The following is a 12,435-nucleotide window of genomic DNA, read 5'->3' on the forward strand; positions in this document are numbered from 1 at the left end:
GTTGATGGGAATGTAAACTAGTTCAGCCAGTAAGGAGATTTCTCAACAAACTAAAAATAGAACTATCATACAATCCAGCAATTCCACTACTGGGTATCTATCCATAGGAAAAGAAACCAGTATAACAAAGGAATACCTGCACTCGCATAGTTATTGCAGTACTATTCACAATAGCAAAAATATGGAGTCAATGTAAGTGTCCATCAATGGACAAATAGATAAGGAAAATGTGATATATCTATCCAACAGAATAATATTCCACCATAAAAAGAATGAAATCATGTCATTTGCAGCAATATGGATGGAACTGGAGGCCATGATATTAGTTGAAATAACGCAGGCATAGAAAGACAAATATCACATGTACTCATATGTAGGAGCTAAAAAAAGTTAATCTCATAAAGGTAGAAAGTAGAATGATAGATAATAGAGGCTAGGAGGAATGGGTGGGTAGGAGGTGGTTATAAAGAAAGGTAGGTTAACAGATACAAACATAACAGATAAAAGGTATAAGTTCTGTTGTTTGACAGCAGATGAGAGTGACTATAGTTAACAACAATGTATTTTATACTTGGAAGTAGCTAGAAGAGAGGACTTGAATTGTTTTCAACACATGGAAATGATAAATACTCAATGTGATGGACACCTCAAATATGCTGACTTGATCATTACACATTTTATGCATGTAACAAAATATCACATTTACTTCATGGTATGGTTTCACTCTGTTGCCATCCAAATATCATCTAGAATTATAGCTCCCATAATTACCACATGTCATGAGAGGGAGCTGGTGGGAGGTAATTGAATAATGGGGGTAGGGTTTTCCCATGCTGTTCTTGTGATAGTGAGTAATCATGAGATCTGATGGCTTTATAAAGGGCAGTTTCCCTGCACACACTGTCTTGCCTACTGCCTACTGTAAGATGTGGCTTTGCTCCTCTTTCGCCTTCCACCATGATTATGAGGCCTCCCCAGCAATGTAGAACTGTGAGTCCATTAAACTTCTTTTTCTTTATAAATTACCCAGTCTCAGGTATTTCTTCATAGCGGTATGAAAATGGACTAATACACTCTATAAATATGTAAAATATTATGTATGAAAATATACGCAGTAAACAAATAACAAATTGAAATAAAAGCTTGAACATATTTCACAAAAGGATAGTACTCCTACAAATAAAAATTTAAAAGATGAACACATAAAATGATGAAAATGAAAAAATAGGAAAAGTCCGGTACAGGTAATGACAAGAGGCAGAGGTTAAAATTGGCAAGAAGCTCATAAAAACGTCTTGTTAAAGAAAATAAAAGATTCAGACTTCAAATGCTGAGCACTAAGTGAAATAATTTTACTGCCAAACACAAAACCGAATTACACAGTCTAGGCACTGGAGAATGAGGTTCATGGTAGAGAAAATGAAGTAGGTCTTGCAAAGCCAGAACACTGCACATGTTTCTGTCCCATATTAAGGAAGCACAGTCTCTGAGTGCTGCTGGTTAGCTGGTAATAAACTGGACTTGGTTGCATAAGTACAGGTCGGTGGAGATGATCTACTACACATATGGAGCCCATTTTGGGATTGTGCCATCCAGCTGCTTCTGTTTCATATATGAGATGTCCAAATGGAAATTCCCACTTTCCAGCAGATGATGCGATCAGGTCAGAATTTATTAATTTCATTTTGCTTTTTTTTTTTTTTTTAACAATGAGCATGTACTACTTTGGTAACCAGAAAAGAGAATAAATATATTTCCATTTTGAAACTAACATGTAAAATTGGAATCAAATTGAAACATGAAACCATGAAGTAACTCACAATGACCTTCAAGAAAACACCATAATGTAAAAGAAATACTTAAAAAAATTAAAAACCCTAACTCATATTTCCTAATTTTGAGGAACAGGATTTAGTACTGAGATTAATTCAAGGAAAAGACTACAGTAGCTGCATGGGTAGCTCTTTTTTTTCGCAGGTGAAATATTCTAAGGCCTTTACAGCAAGATTAAAAAACCATCATACCTTGATAAATTTCGTTTTCCTCTGACCTGGTGGACAGCCGCAAAAATGCAGAATAAGTTCCTAGAAACTATGGACGCAGTTGAGAACTAATGGCTCCAAGTCAAGATAACTATACAGGCCTATCAAACAATAAGCTGATTAACCAAAATAATGTCTCTCTGAGGCAAGTTGTGAGCCTCTTTAAAAAAAAAAAAAAAAGCAGAAACCAAAATAAAACTAAACAAAAAACCTAGAACCTGAAATACATGTTTGAAAGGAAATCCAATATGGCCCCAAGTTGGTAACAATGTTTTTCCATGGAAGGTTTCAACAGAAATGAAAATAAGTATGTGTGGTAGATTGTATTATGGTAGAAAGTATTTTTTATTCTCTTCTCTAACACATCAGGAAGATTATACACAGACTCTCATGTTTCTGTAGCCAAGAAGCAGGTCAAGAGAGTTGCTCAGTCCTCAAGGAGGAAGTGTTCCCCTAGGTTTTATATGTGGTCAAGAGAGAATGTGGAAAAGGCAGGACCTCACAAAAATGGACAAGATCCATGAAGAATAATGGACTGGGCAGTAACTGCAGAGGCAAAACCAGGACCTATTAAAGATATATTTTCCAGTGCTGTGGTTCAGAGTCCTGGCTCTGTTGAAAGGGCTTTCAACACTGTTATGCATCAGTGGCTGCAATGACTCTCACTCTTTCCCTTTCCAAGAGAGTGTGTTTACTGTGATTATCCTGCCCCTGATTTCTTTTTAGTTCATACATCTCCAAACCAGATGGAGGCCAATTCACACCTGGTGTAAACTGTCAGAATTCTGTTATTTAAGACTGATACTGTGATTGGAGGAGTCATTTGTGTTGTGTCCTTTAGGGATGAACTGAGTGTATTTTACATGCAGAAGGGAAGGAAAAAATATTTGTGACCAAGAGGTAGGAGGGTGGTAAGATTGCATTACTGTTCAAAACATTTGCTGTCCTTTCCTGTGATTGAATTATACATTTACACTATGTTGATTGAAGTCAGTTTTGGCTGTGATATGTGAGCAGAAAACACATGTACCACTACTGAGAATAACTTTGAAGAAGCATGAACATGCTCTCTTTTCCCTGTGCCATGAGCCAGCTCCCTAAGGTCTTACTCCATCATCCTGGAGATGGGAGTGAAAGCATGGAGCTACAGCCAATTCATGATGAGCATATAAAATCATTCAAAATAAACCTTTGTTATTATAAACCCGTATAATTTTTGAGTCATTTGTTACCTCAATGTATCTTAATTCAAGATAGTTGATTCGGCTACACATTATCTGGTTAAAGTGAATATTATCTGATTAAAGCTATTTAGGAACTCAGCAAATCCCTCTCCCTGGGTTAAACATCTGCTTTGTTTTCTAAAATTTTTTCTTATTAAAAAGTGAAAGTTTATGAACTTTCCTCTGAGTATATCTTTGGCCACAATGCACAGTTATAGATGCATAGCATTGTTGTTACTATTTTCTAAATATTTTTGTAATTGTAATGTTTTTGTCTCTTTTGACACAAAAGTTGAGTTAAAATTTTTTTTTGTAGTAATTTGGGCTTTAAATTTTAGCTTGCAATACTAATTTCTTTTTTCTTTGCATTGACATTCATAGCCTGTATAAATCTAGCTTTTTAGTAGTGGAGATTCTTTTTGACAAATAAAATTTGTACATGTTCTATACTCGCCTAAAATATATATATTATTTTCTGAAGGGTCTAAAGACTAATGTGTGTGTGTGTGTGTGTGTGTGTGTATGTGTATTTAACTGTATTCAATTAGAAAAGTTGTATTACTTCAGTCCTATATGTCATTATTTACTTTTTACCTGTATTATCAAGTAATTTGGTAAAATAATATTTTGTGTATTATTCCTTGTATTTCCAAAAGCTTTTGGTCTATGTATGTTGATGCAATGTTTTTCAATAATAAAACTTCACACTAGTGATACTTAATATTTATTGAGCACCAATGAAATACTAGACATCTTAGTCGTTGCTGTTGTTGTTGTTTTTGGAAACAGAGTCTTGCTCTGTCACCCAGGCTGGAGTGCAGTGGTGCGATCCCCACTCACTGCAACCCCTGCCTCCCAGGTTCAAGTGATTCTCCTGCCTCAGCCTTCTGAGTAGCTTGGATTACAGGTTTGCACCATCATGTCCGGCTAATTTTTTGTATTTTTGTAGGGACAGGGTTTTGCCATATTGTCCAGGCTGGTCTCGAACTCCTGAGCTGAGGCAATCCTCCCCCTTCAGCCTCCCAAAGTGCTAGGATGACAGGCATGGGCCACCACGCCCAGCGACATCTTAGTTTTTTGTATTTTATTTTATTTTTTACTCTTTTGTTTTCTGCACTATTGCATATGACCTAAATTATCTCTCTCTCTCTCTCTCTCCCCTCATCTAAGAAAATATTTGTCCTGATTCTAATTCAGGTAAAATATTTCCTTAAAGTTTTTTGAATTGTAATTTCTCTAATTTAAAACTCAATATTCATATTCAAAAACATCACCAGGGCCAAGAAAAATTTTAAAAACGACACATGAAGGGAGTGCTTCCAACTATCAAGCTTTATTATAATGAAATTACCATTTAGAAATAGTAATAACAACAATAAACAATAGCAGCATGCACTATTTACTGAGCACTTTACATAATTATATTCTCTAAAGAACATAGCAACCCTATAGTAAAAACATAATTATCTCCAATTTCAGGTGAGGAAACTGAGGCTCAGAAAAGCTAAGTAGCTTTCTCCAACTACCATGTGGTTGAGGTAGAGTTTGTACCGCAGTCTTTCTGATTCCTTGATGAGAGAGTTTAAGGTGCTGAACATCTCTACTGAATACACTAAATGACCTTACTGGAGGAAAATTAAGTAGCTTTGTTGTCATTATTTGAAGTAGTACATGATTGGTTTATCTAAGAAGTCTCTAGAAGAAAAGCGTTCAGCGTTATAATTCATCTTTATATAAAGGAGTGTTTCGTAAGAATTATAGGCTTTTGTGAATTAGAATGAATAATGTTTATAGTGCTATCCATGGTTTGCTAAAATACAAAACGTTCTTTTCTGTATTATTTATCCAGCATTTTACCAACTGGTGGAACTACCAGCTCCTGAGTGAATATTCCTAGTTTTCACATGTGTAAGAGTACGTTAAAATGTTTGTGCATTATTCTTGTTGCTCATCCCCCGCCCCACCTGCACACACTTATCTTCTGGAAATAAACCTGAATAAAAGAGGTTTTTTTTTCTCTTTATTTATCTGGTAAGCTTTGGTAACAAGGTCTCACTTCAAACACATTGTCTAAAATAGATTTCCTCCCGGTTTCCCCATCCACTCAATTGTAGCATTATATGCATGTGTGTCTCCATCAACTTGACTTTGCTAACCAGATAAAGTAAATGTCATTCTTGGATTTTCAGTTCAAAGATATTAAATGTGAGTCTGTCTATTCAACATTTCAGAAGGAAAGAACCTAAACTATTTCCGTTTTTCTGTGGGGCTTGAGATGTGTAAGGAAAATAAGATCCAGTATGGTTGTATGAGGTGCAATTAGTTTAGCTTTTGTAGCAGATGCACCCAAAATAACAGTGGTTTAAAGGGTATAGGAGGATTTTGTTATTGTTTTTAGCATATAATAGGCTGAGCTATCATGGGCTCTCTGCTTCATGAAGTTGTCAGTTGTTAGGGTGTTCTTCAAACTTGTTCTGCCTTCATCTCTACATATTGCCTTCAACATCCTGGCCCATAGTCCACATTTCTTTCAATGGAAGAGGAAAAAGAAGGGTTACTGTTTCTTTTCAAGGCTACAATCTATAGGTTGCACAAGTCATATCCTCTCACATCCATCAACCAGACCTAGCTACAAGGAATACTCAGAAAGTAGATTTGTATTGGGTGTCCATGTGCCCAGGTTAAACTTGCAGAGGTTGGAGGAGTCCTTTTACCATGAAAGCAAAGGGGAGAAAGAATACTGGGGGGTATATACAGAAGTACCTACCCAAGTGGTATGACCAAACGTATCTTAGCCTAAGGGGAAAAGAGTTCTAAAGATTAGCTGCACAACAATGGAAGTGTACTTGACACTACACTTAAAACTCTACACTTAAAAATGATTGAAATGATAAATTTTATGTTCTGTGTGTTTTATCACAATTAAAAATTAAAAAGAAAATTAACTTAGAAGTTAAGAGACATAAATTCTAGTCCCATCTACATCATAATTAACTCTGTGATTCTGGGTGATTTTAATTTTGCTGAACCTATGTTTACTAATCTATTTATACAGTGAAACTATTTTAGAGTTTTTAGGTGTAACTCATTTAACTCAACCTTATCCATCTTAAGTAAAAGTGAATTTATTGGGAAAATGATTAGGAAACTGGAAAATTAGGAGGGACAAATCTGCCCAGGTGAACTTGGTAAAAGACCTACTACTGTGAGCACATACCAGGTTCAGACTTGTCCACATTGTCACTGAGCTGATTTAACTCTCCATTGTTCCCTACCTTCTTGCTGTTTACATTCAAAACAGAAAGTTGTGACAGAGAATGTTCCCTCTGGCCCAGCCTAGATCTGTGTTGGCTCAGGGAAGGAAAAGGAGGGACCTGGCCTCATTTGGTTTTATCATAGAGAATAGGCCAGCCCTCTGACCAACACTACTCGCAATGAAGGAAAGGAGCATGGAGAATGGGATGCCTGACAGTTAAAACAACAGTATGTACTTTTTCTCTTTTCTCAAAAATTCTCTCCTCATCAACATCTGTCAAATCACTTGGGTCTATAACGTTCTTCATTCTTTCAGGCTTTACTTCCCCTGATTCTGAAATCTGGGCTCTTCAATACTCTTCTATCAGGCCTTGTCTTTTCTTCATTTGTACATTGGCACATCCTCACTCAATATTTCAACTCCTAATTCTGCTGATGGTCTGCAAATCCCATTCACTCCCTGACTTCTCTTGCAATCTAGATGCATAGATATATAACTGCCTACTACATCTGTGATAACATCTTGCGTTTTTGACATCCAGAACCACATTCCTCAGCTTTGCCCCACATTATGCTCCTTTAAAAAAATTCTCTTCCTTTGTAAACGGTATTATAATCCACTCTGCCTTCAAGGCAAAACTAAACCACACACACAAAACAGGAATTATTTTAAACTTATCTCTCTTCATCATTATCTACATCCATCTAATCACATGCCTCATGAATTGCGTCTCTGAGGCATTTCCTGAATGCTCAGTTGCTCTTTTTTCTCATTGACCAAGTTCTTGTCTTCTATGTAAAGCCTTGTGCAATCATCTCCTTACTTGACTCTCTACCTCCAGACTTCTGAGCCACTGGTCCATCCTCTCTAACGTTGCTGGACTGATTTTTCTAAATACAAGTAGCTTCTTCTTTTTTTTTTTTTTTAGAACTCTTCCATAGCTCCACAGCCAGTACATGTCGGTATGACAAAAATAGTCCTCATGATCTAACCCTCACTACTCTTGACAGTCCTATGTGTCCATCTATGTTTCTGTGACACATACAATTGCAATCGTCTTTATTCACTAAACTCATTTATACCCATGAATCATTGAACATCACATTCCCCTCCAACACTTGCCATTATCTACATTCAGCCTATAAAAAGAAAGTGAGCATGTAGAAAAAATTGCCATTTCTTAAAAGCCTTGGCCTAGAAAGGGCTTACATCATTTTTAGATGCACACCATGGCTAGAGCTGGGTCACATGATCATACCCAACTACAAGGAAGTCTGGAAAATTAACGTAACTGTGTGCTCAGGAAGAAAAGCACCAAGATTTTGGTAAACAGCCTCTGCCACATTTAATGAGAATATAATCTAGGCACCAAAAATATTCAGCACTTAATGTTATCTTCCCTTCTGCGTGCAAAGATGGAATCATGATATAAGTTTATACTGAAGATAATTCTCATTAAATAATAAAATTACTGTATTACGTGACCATGTACTACCTTTCTGAGCATTTCTTTTAGAGTCATAACTTTAAAAAAAGAGCAAAAGTAATATGAGATGCCACAGTTACACTGATGCATTGATTTAATATGTGAAATCAGCTTTGAAATATCACCGTTTTTTAATTTTGGAAACATTCCATCTCCACTGATTGGGACTTCATATGTTATTTGAAAGACTGCATCATATCCGATTGTTTAAAGAGGCTTTTTGGAATAGAATTTGACCAATATCATTAAAGTTTTCACCTGACCATGGCGGCTTAACCATCAGTGTTTTCATTCTTTCACAGAATCTGTGTTTTGAAACTGGAAACTTTGAAGGCCAGGTTTTTGTTGCAGCTCTAAATCTGAAGGTGTAGGCCTATACCTTACATTCCTGCCATTTGAAACAAAAATAAAAGATACTGATGCATTTTTTTTCCTTGTGGAGTTAAGAAGGCAGTCATTGCTTAGTGGAGATAGAAGAGTTTATGTTGTCAACAGTCAATGCTTTCAATAAATACCCAAGAAATAGCTATTTCAATATAAGTGCTACAGATGTCTTCATCAGTTTCCCACCCCTCCGCGTTCTCCCTTGTCACTTATGCAAGTCTTTTAATATACACTAGTGCGTACATTTATCCTTCCAAGGCCTGATACCTTTTAATAAGTATGAAGGGATATGTTTTTGACTTGACTTGGGATCCAGGTAGCAACTGATGAGAACTATACTTATTCCCAAGCTACCACCTATCTGGTAGCATTCACTGATACTCACGAGAACTTTCTTTTTGAGACTATTTGAAAAGGGAAGTATATGGTTGAGGGCAGAACTCACAAAATGTGGAGAAGTGATGAGTACTCTGGTGAAGCAGCTAAGACTGACCCTGTTCTTATGGGCTGGGTTTGGGTCTATCTGGGGAATTGTCTGAGGACAGTGTGATTCCTTTCATGAGAGACTTCGTGAAGCTCTGGGCAGAAGCAAGTTTGCTTTAGGTTATAGGTGACAAAATGTGGCCAGAGTGTAGACAAGAGTCATTCTCCTTTTCTTTGTGCAGTCTGTCATGACACATCAGAGACTGGTGGCTTCAGGAGCATAGATGGCAGACTTTTTCACAGTAAGTACCATTGGCAATGGGAGGAGTGAAATTAGAGAGTGGCTTATTTATGAGACAGGTCACTCTCCTTGCAAAGCAGATAGGAGAAGCAACAGGTGCCAATAGTTGTCCATAGCACATAGCCTAGTTTGTCAGCACATAAGGGGTTTCAATGTAAAATATTTAACAACCTGTACAGCGTGATACCATGACAGCCAATCTGACTGAAAACCTGCCAAAAATAACTGGTAAACCAGCATGTGCCAGATAAAGTCTAGCCCTTTGGAGATTCCCAGAAACATTCTGAGGAGATTTTGAAAGAAAGGAAGTTTCTGGTCTGGGCAGACAGAGACAAGGACAAGAACTTTGGGTTCTTGAAAATTCATTTGCATATACAAACTGATAAGGTTATATTAGCATTACATATGGATCAAGTCTTAAGATGAAAGAAATACAGATATCTTGGGAATATCAGCTGCCATCCTGAGGATGAGGGAAAGGATACTTCTTTTTTTTTTTTAACATGCAGAAATAACCCTTAACTCATATCATTTAGAAGCAGTGTTTTGAACTAAGACATTACTAATAGAGTGTGCCTTAAATAACATTAGTATGTGAGCTAGTAGAATGTTTGCTAAAGAACTACATGTGATACCAAGAATTCATTCTTTTATAGCGCAGTAGGATTTCATCAACCATTCTGGCAAGCAGAGTAGGTATTTTTTAGACTTTCAGAATCAAAATTAAGGTACTATAGAACTAAGAAAAAAACCTGTTATTTCACTAAAACATTCATTTCCTTGTGAGTTATGGTCTATTGCAGAAATTTTTAATAGTTTTATTTTAGGACATTTAGAAAAAACAGCAAAAAATGGAAATGTTTCTTCAAAGTGTTCTTGGTATAGTTTCCCAGAACACAATTGTAAGTAACATAAGACTTCAATAAAGTAAATAGATACTTATTTTTAATGGGCCAATAATAAAGAAAAGCACAAAACAAAAAGTCCCATTAAGATGATGACATTAGGCTTTTATCTTTCAAAATATCTTTTGTGTCAATATATTGTTTTTATAATTAAAAATAATATTGTACAGAAGTGACATTTTTCTCTACGTATCTGGCAGATAGTGTCATTCTAGCAAATAATGTCGTGCAGCTAATTTTAGAACATTCTTTCACTAATGAACTTTTGGCTGTGTTTTGGTGGGGTGTAGTCACATTTCAAACTTTCAGTGATTATTGGTTGAAGATATAGCCATTAACCTGTGGGAACAGGAAACCATTACACATACACACACACACACTTGTGTGTGTCATTTGCACTTGTACCAATGGTACAAGATGTTTGGTCAAACCATTTGACCACTATGTGGCTTTGTCCACTGAACTGGAAAAGAACACTGCTGATCTTATCCATATTCGTACTCTGTCCTGTCTGCCCTGGCCAAATTGATTTGTGTACCCACATGGATGCGCTGATACAATCTTACTGGTTCTTTTTTGCTTAGTAAACTTTAGACAGAGAAATGGGTTTTAGATTGTGCCTTCAAATATAATTTACTGAAAATGAAAAAAGTTTATATCAGCTCAATTTTTGTTTTAAATGATATCAAGATATTTCCTTGACTAAACTTTTAGCCATTTAATAAATTGTCCTTAGAAAGAACCCTGGTTTCTATGAATTAAAAAACTAAAGGAAAACTATTGTCTCAGTGAACCAAGCAGAGATTTTCCTCTTTGAAGGAATTCTTTATTGATCCAAATAAAATTTATGTGAACATAGGAATTAGACTCCAAACTCAGAATAATGTAAAACAAGAGCTAAAATGTCCTGTTTTGTGACCATAGTGTCCCAGAAGAGAAATTCTCCCTCACAATTTCTTTCATCTTGGTATTGAGCCCAAATCTGACAATAAGAGAAAGTGCCATCTTTGTCTTTTCCGTTAGAGTAATTCAGTCATCTTGGGTCACCATCAGCAATATCTTAGCCTCCAAAACATTTCTTTTCCCCCTGAATTCTTTGACAGCCTGAAAGCCTTGCCTTCTGCTAGGCAGGCCACTTTAGAGAGTTTGTCCACCATATTTTACGCTAAGCTTGAACTTGTTTCAGAAATACACATACAGGTATGATTTATGCCTTCTACCAGTTGACTGAATATGTTTTTATCACACGTGATTCCAAATAATTCCAGCATTCTGTCAATCCCTTTTTAATATTTTGGGGTGTTGACCAGAGGATATTGATTTTCTTCTTATCCCAAGATCAGCAGAACCATCTGTAGCTTGAAGAGTATTTGAGTTTTAAAATAATAGTAATAATAAAGGAAAGAAAGAAAAAGAGAGATAGGGAAGGAAGGAAGGAAAGAAAGAAGGAAGGAAGGAAGGGCAAGACGGAGGGAGGGAGGGAGAGAGGGAGGGAGGATAATTCAGAGCCAGATAGTTGGTAGAAAGAAGTAAAGAAAAGAGATTGTCTTCTTTAAAAGCAAACAGTAATAAGATATAAATTACATAAATTAAAATGCACCCATTTTAAGTGGAACAATTTCTATAAGTTTTGACTAATTTATTTATTGGCATATCCACCACCACAATTGACAGAACACTTCCCTCACCCCAAAAGGTTCCCTCGTGCCCCATTATAATCTTCCTCACCCCTGCCCCAGGCAACATTAATCTGCTTTCTGTCACTATAGATCAATTTTGCTTCTTGTAGAATTATATTTAAATAGAATAATACAGTATACACTCTCTTGTATCTGGCTTCTTTCATTCAGTATAATGTTTTGCAATTAATCTACACTGTACTATATATCAGTAATGTATCCCTTTTATGGCTAACTAATATTCCATAGTGTGAATATGCCATAATTTGTTTACCCATTCACCAATTGATGGACATTACAATTTAGGGCTATTATGACTGAAGTTGCTACAAACATTTGTATACAAGTCTTTGTGTGGACATATGCTTTCATTTCTCTTGGTGAATATCTAGGCATAAAATGGCTGGATCATATGGTCCTGACTTTTAAAAAGCCAATTAATGTTCTCTCAATCTTTGTGTTTTATGTTTCGTATTGTCATCGAGCTTCCTCAACTCCCCCAGAAAGTATCTGCCTTCACAGAACATAAACAGAACTCCATGAAGAAAGGAGAAAGGAAGCAAAACAGAAGTTTATCCTATCAACGTTTTCTGCTCAGGTTGGTCCTGACCCACCTCTCCAGGAGAAAGCCTCAGAATATCCCAGAGTCTGTTGATCTCAACTACTCCTTCATCAGTGCAACAATCCCATTTCCTTTTCGTGTGTTTATACTATGTTAGCTCCCAACATTTGGCCT

The 12,435-nt window shown here is 36.3% G+C and overlaps 1 long non-coding RNA gene across 1 annotated transcript in view; it reads left to right on the top strand.

Moving 5' to 3' along the window:
• Positions 1 to 12,435, top strand: part of LOC134809541 (uncharacterized) — a 195,066-nt gene that overhangs the window by 151,139 nt on the left and 31,492 nt on the right. Inside the window, exons 2-3 of the long non-coding RNA XR_010155507.1 lie at positions 9,057 to 9,116; positions 12,185 to 12,297. This is a non-coding gene — a long non-coding RNA (uncharacterized LOC134809541). The remainder of the gene's footprint in view (positions 1 to 9,056; positions 9,117 to 12,184; positions 12,298 to 12,435) is intronic.

This window comes from Pan troglodytes, chromosome 2, assembly GCF_028858775.2.
Source record: "Pan troglodytes isolate AG18354 chromosome 2, NHGRI_mPanTro3-v2.0_pri, whole genome shotgun sequence".
NCBI lineage: Eukaryota > Metazoa > Chordata > Mammalia > Primates > Hominidae > Pan > Pan troglodytes.